The 9,400-nt window shown below is 51.1% G+C and overlaps 1 pseudogene; it reads left to right on the top strand.

The window, feature by feature from the left end:
• The first annotated feature begins 3,852 nt into the window (after window positions 1-3,852).
• On the top strand, window positions 3,853-7,943 carry LOC102438555 (annotated as a pseudogene).
• Window positions 7,944-9,400: the final 1,457 nt, after the last annotated feature.

The raw sequence follows: 9,400 nt of genomic DNA, 5'->3' as shown, positions 1-9,400 counted from the left end.
AAATTTGCTTTTAAACAGCATTCTTTTTGGCTAGTGCTCATTTGCATATGTATGCAAATTTTACTTTGGACTTTGTTAGAGCCAATTGCTCATAAAATATTGGCTTCCCATATAAATGAGTTTATATAAGACCGTGATTATTTTGTAAAAAGCCAATCCATCAAGTAATCAAAGCATGCATTTTTACTGAAAAATAAAGTAAGCAAACCTATACATTTGACCTATAAAGTACAGATGCCACCCTACCCCCCAGCCTATCTGAAAAGCAGGCTGTCTGAGGCACTGTGTATGCACCCTTGTCCTGCCAAGCTTAGAGGTTGAAGCCTTATAACATTTAAAATGTATGCATATAAATATTAATCTTTCTTTGATAAAGCTTCCCACGTGATTTCAAGTATAGTTGATCAACCTAATTTGGTTTAAAAATATTTCTTTTAAGAAGAGAGAATAAATCCTTGAATCATTCCAGGGCCCTTAAAATGTCCCAAAGCTATCTCTCGGTTAAAGTCTTGAAATTTAACTTGGAAAGACTATCAAATATACATAACCTAAAGATTATATTATACACTCTTTGTAATTAGACTAAAAGATATCAATTAAATGTAAACCGGTTTTTATATTAAAAATTTGGTTCAGACCATAGAATTAATCCTATTTTTTTAATCAGGCCAATAAAATATTATATCCTAGGTTGAAATTTCACCACATGTAGTTCATATAAGGACTACAATATATTTTGAACTACTAATTTTCTAAAGAAAATACAAGAATTATTTTTCTCAAAGATGAATTACTATACTTTATGTATTTTGTTATCACAATCATATAATTTCTCTCAACTTAATTTGAATTTTAAACTCTTAGAAGCCTCAAATTTTAGGTGGCAAGTTAAATACTTAGCATTTCTTAGATTAGTAATATATTTATATTTTTAAGGATATATTTCAAATAAAATACAAGACATATTTAAGTAATAGATTCAAATCTATGTTTTTAGATTTTTCATATGAGGCAAACTCAGATTAATATTTCAGTGTTTAGTCATTTTAAAATACCTAGATATTTAATAATTTTTATAATTTAATTCAGCAATGTTCTAAAGTTTTAAGTTAGCAAAGACTTTGTACAACAATATGTGAGGCTGGCGAATACCCCTGTCTGTCATGTGGAAAGCTGATGGAAAGGCAGGGGGAGGGGGGAGCAGGCCCCTAGCCACTTTGATTTTAAAACCACTACATTCCTCCTTAGAGATCTAAGGTTGCTGCTGCGGGAAACACGACTGGCTCTTTCCTCTAACAGAATGCAGTCAGTCTCCTCTGAGTGAGTGGATAATAATATCATTATTAATATATTTATAACTATTACTGAAAAGCTTTATTATAAACGAGAGGCCCGGTGCATGAATTCGTGCACGGGTGGGGGTTCCTTGGGGTGGCCTGTGGGGATCGGGCCGAAACCCACAGTCCAACACCACCTGCAGCTCCTACCTGCTGCTCCCACTCATCTGGGACCCACTGCACCTGTCCTGGGTTCACGCCCAATCAGTCCCAATTGGGAGAGGTTTGCACTGCCACAGCGGCGCTCGCCAGCAATGAGCCCGGTGTCTGGTGCCCTCTGAGGGGAGTGGCTTGCAGGATCAGGTTGAAACTAGCTCTCCAACATCCCCTGAGAGGTCCTGGATTGCGAGAGTCAGCAGGTGAGGCCGAGGGACCCCACCAGTGCATGATCAGAGCTGGGAGGGACCACAGGAGGGCTCCAGGGCATGTCCGGCCCTGTCTCGTCCAGTCCTGATTGGGCTGATCAGAGTAGGCTGATTGAGGCCAGCCAGTTGGGGAGGGAGGCCAGAGGTTGGCCAGCTGGGGGGGGACTGTGGGAGGGATTCAGGGCGTGTTCAGCCCATCTTGCTCAGTCCTGATTGTCCAGACCCCAGCAGCAAGCTAACCTACCAGTCGGAGCGTCTGCCCCCTGATGGTCCATGCCCATCATAGCTGTGTTGCCCAAACACAGCCTGTATATTTTCTTTCTGTCATTATTGCCATCTTTTAAAGAAAAACAGTCTTGGATTTATTCTATAGCATCCATGAAGAGATGGGGCTCAGGCCACGAGGTCAGCCAAAATCGGGCAGGGCGCAGCTTCTCTTAAGCTAGCTTTTTTCTCTTCATGGGTACAGAGATCCCAAACGCATCCCTAAATTGTGAGAAATGTCTCATCTATTCAAATTTCAAATGATGGACTGGGAAATAAAAACATGGCAAAAATGAGACTTTTAATAACACTCTTGAGAGTGGGCATCCATTTTACAGGATTACCATAAGACTGGGCAGGAGCCTTTTTTAGTTACTTCCCTTTGTCTAGGGAATTTTCCTAGGATCTCTGTTATCGGCCAGGTGTTCCCCTTACATTCTTTCTCTCCCCGTTCTCACCTTCTGTTTGCTTTGGGGAAATTTAGTAATGGCCTGTCCATCTACTGTTTCTTTTCTATTAAATTAAATTAAAGGCATGCTTAATAAACTAACAATAAACAACAGAAACAGATAACAATCAACAGACAAGGGCCCATTACATATAGATAAGAATTAGTAAGTCAGAGTTCCCCTCATGGATCTTATCCTATTCCACTCTCCATAGTATTGCCTGGCCTCTAAAATTATTTTAGCTAAAATTTGCTTGTCCCAAGGTGTCATATGGTCATTTTCAGACAAAGCATTAAAGAGTCCTTTTGTAGAATAATTATTAGCCCCATTTTCTCTAGCTGTTGAGCCTTTCCACACTAGAGGCAGAGGATCCAGGGCTTTAGGTATTACAGAATTTTGATGCTCAAAACGAAGTGGGCATAATGCAGTTGGAGCAAGAGCCCACATACTTAAAGATGACAAGGGCACATGTTTTCTTGAGCCTCATTTAAGAGAGTATCCTTTGATACCTTAATTTCTTTATCCTTGACCATGGAAGCTAAACATTTACATTGATGTTTTTGCTTTTTACTAAAATTCTTCCCCATTATAGCCTGGCTGAAACAAAAGACATTCCTCATCCACTTATGGTTCATGACTCTGAAGCTGCATCGGGTTTTGTGCACAGTGAATTTCCCCACCTTTTCAGTGAACCTCCCACCTTTCCGGTGAATTTCCTTCTTTCTTAGTTTTTCGCACAGGTGAATCTTCTTCTCCTGGTCCCTTACAAGGCACCAGATGTGAATGCCGCATCCATTTGCGGCTTGGGTTCAGGATCTGGAAAAGGGGCCGTGCACAAACGAATACACTAGACAAGAAATATGAATTTATAAGCATAGGGGGCCAGGCAGAAAACCTTTCTCTAGTGGAGAGGCTCTCTGACTTCTGGGTCCCATTTGCTTTTATTCAATTGAACACACATTTGCCCTTTAGGAATGCATAAGGCATATCAAAGGTAAGGTTTGGTAAACAGTAACAGGATTATCAGGGTAAAAATTCCCCTGAGCCATTTGGCCCACAGCAGGGCAATATTATCCTGATTTTCAGCCCTGCTGAATATCGCATTGATAAGCTAACTACTGTTAGTCTCAGTCCACAGCAGTAGAGGTGCAGCCATTCTGAGATAATGCACAGATAAGGGGAAAGCAGAGTTGACATAGGTATGAAAATCTGCAGGACTAACCAAGGCTTACAGACGAGCGAGGAGAGTGTAGAATTAAAATCAATGGAAAGCACAGGTCTGAGCAGCCTGGGGCCCCCGCTGCGCCAGCATGGCCACTGGCTGGCATGGCGACCAAGGGATGAAGCTGTGTTTTTGGGAAACTACGGGGCCAGCCTAGTGGAAACCCATATCTTCCCATAAAACAACTAAGTTCATGTTTCCCACATTCTAGAGCCATGAGGCGAGAAAGCCCAGCCCTCGGCTGGGCCATGGCTGCTGTCCTGATGCTGCAGACGCTGGCCATGGGCAATCATTCCCCACAGAACCTGCGCAGCCAGGCCGGGGTGTTCGCGGACCTGAGCACAGAGGAGCTGAAGGCCGTGCACAGCTTCCTTTGGTCCCGGAAGGACCTGAGGCTGGAGCCCTCCAAAGGATCAACCATCGCCAAGAACTACGTGTTCCTCATTGAGATGCTGCTGCCCAGGAAGCAGCAGGTGCTGAAATTTCTGGACCAGGGTCAGAGGCGGCCTGTTCGGGAGGCGCGTGCCGTCATCTTCTTCGGAGCCGAGGAGCATCCCAACGTCACCGAGTTTGCCGTGGGGCCCCTGCCAAGGCCCCACTACCTGCGCCCGCTGCCCCCCAGGCCTGGGCACCAGATGTCCTGGAACTCCAGGCCCATCTCCTCAGCGGAGTATGTCCTACTGAGCCACACACTGCAGGAGGCCACCAGGCCCTTGCACCGATTTTTCCTGGACACCACGGGCTTCTCCTTCCAGGACTGTCACACCCGATGCCTGACTTTCACCGACGTGGCCCCTCAGGGCTTGGCCTCAGGCGAGCGCCGCACCTGGTTCATCTTGCAGCGCTTTGTGGAAGGCTTCTACTTGCACCCCACAGGCCTGGAGCTCCTCCTGGACCACAGCAGCATGAACGCCCAGGACTGGGCGGTGGAGCAGGTCTGGTACAATGGGAAGTTCTACCGAAGCCCAGAAGAGCTGGCCCGGAAGTACGATGCCGGAGAGGTGGACGTGGTGGTCCTGGAGGACACGCTCCCTGACGGCAAGGGGGCTGAGGGCACAGAGGAGCCGTCCCTCTTCTCGTCCTACAAGCCACGTGGGCACTTCCCCAGCCCCATGACCTTGAAGGGCCCCCACCTGGTCCAGCCCCAAGGCCCCCGCTACAGGCTGGAGGGCAACGCCGTGCTCTACGGGGGCTGGAGCTTCGCCTTCAGGCTGCGGTCCTCCACGGGGCTGCAGGTGCTGAACGTGCATTTCGGTGGGGAGCGCATTGCCTACGAGGTGAGCGTCCAGGAGGCAGTGGCGCTGTATGGAGGCCACACACCTGCGGGCATGCAGACCAAGTACAGCGACGTCGGCTGGGGTTTGGGCACCGTCACCCATGAGTTGGCCCCCGGCATCGACTGCCCAGAGACAGCCACCTTCCTGGATGCCGTCCACTACTATGATGCCGACGACCCTGTCCACTACCCCCGAGCCCTCTGTGTCTTCGAGATGCCCACAGGGGTGCCCCTTCGGCGCCACTTTGACTCCGACTTCAACGGTGGCTTCAACTTCTATGCAGGGCTCCAGGGCCAGGTGCTGGTGCTGCGGACGACGTCCACGGTCTACAACTATGACTACATTTGGGACTTCATCTTCTACCCCAACGGGGTGATGGAGGCCAAGATGCACGCCACTGGCTATGTGCACGCCACCTTCTACACGCCCGAGGGGCTGCGCTACGGAACACGCCTGCACACGCACTTGATTGGCAACATGCACACTCACCTGGTGCACTACCGCGTAGACCTGGATGTGGCAGGTAGGACTCGCTTGGGCCAGACGTCCCCAGGCCAGACCTCTGTGTGCAAACACTGACTCCCACTGTGGGAGACGATGCTGCACCCCGGACGCACACCATCAGGAGAACGTGCCTCACCTGCTCTGAGCCCGCAGGGCTGGAGTCCCTGAGCCCCCGGAAGGGGTGAACGTGAACAGCGTCCCAGTGCTGCCCAGGGTGCGGCAGCCTGGACCCTGTCCCTGCCCTGTGGCTGCGCTGACCCCTGGGTCGGGTGGGTTGGGTAGAAAGGTGCACTCAGGGTAGCAGAGAGGACAATGCCTCGATGTCAGCAAGGTCGCTGCTGCCTGGCACCTGGAGGTGTACGCAGCACCATTGGGGTTACTCACTGTGTCTCCTGGGTTAATGGTGTCACTCTGGCCTAGGCCTTGTGGCAGGATGTGGCCTGACATCAAGTCAGAACCGCCCCAGAACCAGACAGTTGGCTCCGCTTCCTAACCCCGCCCTCCCCACCCGGCTCAGCCCCCTCCACCCACGCCCTGGCCACAGCAGGTGGTGGACACAGCCCCTGCCTGGGGAAAGAGGGCCGGCCCTCTCTGGGGCTGCAGGACAGCCCAAAGCCTGGGACCCAGGGCTCAAAGGAACTGCCCAAAGTCCCACCGCAACCACCGCAGCCTCCGTGACCCATTACATCGGCCTCCGGTTCTCCTGTAGGTTTTCATGTTTAATCCCTTCCTCCCACCCCACATCTGGCTCCATGCGAACCCCGGACACCCCCTTCGCCCCTGATGGTTTGCTGCTGGACGTGGTCTGGGGTCGAGACCCAGTGTAGAATGGGGGGAGGTGTACTTTGGGTGCTGGATCCTCATTCTGCATCTCCCTTCACACCCACAGGCACCAAGAATTGCTTCCAGACGCTGGGCATGAAGCTAGAAAACATCACCAACCCCTGGAGCCCGGAGCACAGGCTGGTCCAGCCAACCCTAGAGCAGACAGGGTACACCCGCGAGCGCGAGGCAGCCTTCCGCTTTGGACAGACTTTGCCCAAGTACCTGCTCTTCACCAGCCCCATGGAGAACCGCTGGGGCCACCAGCACAGCTACAGGCTGCAGATCCACTCCATGGCTGAGCAGGTGCTGCCACCCGGCTGGCAGGAGGAGCGGGCTTTCACCTGGGCCAGGTGAGGAGGCCTGGGAGGTTGGGGGCCGGGATGACTGGAGGCCCTGCCCTGTGTTTCCCTGAACCACATCCAGCACTGCCAGGGGTGAACGCTCACAGAAGCTTTATTTTATAGTCAGATCACACAAAGCAAAGCAAGGGGAGTGGTCAAAATGTTTAAATGTTCTTGTGAGTTTCAAATCTATTTCCTTACTCGAGCCTTGTTTTGGCAGCACTTGCTGCACCTCCCACAGCCCATTAGCTACCTAGGACAAAGGGAGGACTCTAAGGTCAAGCTTAATTGTGCTAGAAGGGCTCTGCCCTCCAAGCTGGGACTTGTATGTGGCGCTGCCACAGCTCAGTCCAAGGCTTGACTCTATAACCTCTCCCTACATTTCCCTGTGTCTGGGGTGGCTGTGTTTCTGTCTGAGACTCTAGGTCTGTGTGGCAGTGTGTGTGAGTGTGTGTGTGTGTGTGTGTGTGTGTGTGTGTGTGTTACAGGGTGTTGCTCTGTATTTGAGGAGGCCTGTTCTGAGTACCTGAGCCCCCGCTGACCCTGGGTCAGACTGACAGGCCCCCAAGACAAGATGTGGAAATCAGGGAAAGCCACGTCATTGACCCTGCAGATGTGCCCTGGGAGGGGCTGGGCCACCCCCAGTGCCCAGAGCAACCTGGCTGCTCTGCCCGACAGGTACCCCCTGGCAGTGACCAAGTATCGGGAGTCTGAGCTGTGCAGCAGCAGCATCTACAACCAGAACGACCCCTGGGACCCGCCTGTGGTCTTTGAGGAGTTTCTTCAAAACAATGACAACATTGAAGAAGAGGTACTGGCCCCACCTTCTTCCAGCCCCAGCCCAAGACTAGAGCTGTGCCCTGTCCCGGGACCTGCGCCCTGTCCTGGGACCTGCACCCCATCCTGGGACCTGCGCCCTGTCCTGGGACCTGCACCCCATCCCGGGGCCTTTGCCAGCAGTACCTTGCTGTGTGGAGAGCAAGCTCAGTGGTCCCCAGATCTGCCCATTCCTTATGAGGAGAGCTTGAGGGGTTGCCCACCCCTCGCCTCTCTGAGCCCGTCACCACTGCCCACCCCTCTCTCCCACAGGACTTGGTGGCCTGGGTGACAGTGGGCTTCCTGCACATCCCCCACTCAGAGGACATCCCCAACACGGCCACCCCCCGGGAACTCCGTGGGCTTCCTGCTCCGGCCCTTCAACTTCTTCCCCGAGGACCCATCCGGGCATCCAGGGACACCGTGATCGTGTGGCACCGGGACAAAGGCCCCAACTACGTGCAGCGATGGATCCCTGAGGAGGATGGGGACTGCTGGAAGCCTACCCCCTTTAGCTACAATGGGACTTACAGGCCCGTGTGAAGGGCCGCTGCCCCCAGCTAATTCCTCACTAGAAGCCTGAGTCCCCCACCCCACCCAGGAATGGATAATAAACCCTCCAGGGCTCAGCTCCAAGTGCTGCTTCTTGTGGGGAGCGCAGCGGGAGAGACACACCCCTGCCCTTGGCCTCCATTCACCTTGGTCTACTCTATCCCAGTAAAGACCTCCATTACGAAGGCACATGACAGCCACTGAAACAAGAACTTTACCTGTCACATTAGTTTTAAAAGCCCGAGGCTGACAGCTCCCTCTTGGGAGTCTGTGGGGGAACTCCCCTATGTCACCAAGGGGCGGGCAAATTAGCACAACTGTAGGGAGACGCTATGGGAAAAATCTAGCAAAATTGCCAACACCTTTACCCTTGGACACATTGATCCAATGTCTAGGGATTTATCCCAGAGATCTGCTCACAAACACAGAAAAAAGTGTGTACACAGTGACTCACTGCAGAGCTGTTTGTCATAGCAACGCCTGGAAACAACCCAAACATCCATCTATGGGAGAGATTGCAGGTCTGAGTAAACTATGGCACGTCCACACGGTGCAATGCTAGGGGGTCATAAAAGAAGCGTGAAGGAGCACGTTCTCTGTACCGATGGGGGGAACCTAAGGAAGAAAACAACATGGGTATAGAACAGTGATGGCGAACCTTTTGAGCTCGGTATGTCAGCATTTTGAAAAACCCTAACTTAACTCTGGTGCTGTGTCACATATAGAAATTTTTTGATATTTGCAACCATAGTAAAACAAAGATTTTTTTTGATATTTATTTTATATATTTAAATGCCATTTAACAAAGAAAAATCAACCAAAAAATGAGTTCACGTGTCACCTCTCACAGGTGTGTCATAGGTTCGCCATCACTGGTATAAAACAATCTTTACAGCGTGCCAACTTCCCCATAAGAGAGGAGGATGTATATTGACTTATAAGACTACACACGTGTTTACATTGATTTGTAGAAACTCTAGGAAAGTGGCTGCCTGTCCTCTTAGTCCCTTCAGGCAGCTATAACAAAATGCCACAGGCTGGGGCATTTCTGAGCAGAAGTCTATTGCTCACAGCTCTGGAGGCTGGAGATCCAAGGTCAAGATACCAGCAAAGTCACATGAAGGCCCTCTTCTGGCCTGCAGACTGCTGACCTCTGTCTGTCCTCACCTGTCTGAAGAAGTGCAGGGCTGTGTGGCGTCTCTGACAGCTCTAGTCCTGCCCTGGAAGCTCCTCCCTCGTAACTAAGCTGCTCTCAAAGGCCCATCTGCTCCTACATCTCAGTGCCTTTCCCAGGCTGCACTTAGTGGGCGCCCAGCCGTGCTTGTTGAGGGACTGAGGGACTGACCCACAGCTTAGGAAATGCACATTCCAAAAGACACCTACTCCTTGTTATGCCCAGATTTCAGGATCCCCAAGAAACCACACCAGGGAGCCAGCCAGGTCCGATG

The sequence above is a fragment of the Myotis lucifugus genome, unplaced genomic scaffold (genome assembly GCF_000147115.1).
Source record: "Myotis lucifugus unplaced genomic scaffold, Myoluc2.0 scaffold_336, whole genome shotgun sequence".
NCBI classification, from domain to species: Eukaryota; Metazoa; Chordata; class Mammalia; order Chiroptera; family Vespertilionidae; genus Myotis; species Myotis lucifugus.
Note: the sequence above shows the minus strand (reverse complement) of the source record. Positions and strands in the feature narration are given on the sequence as shown.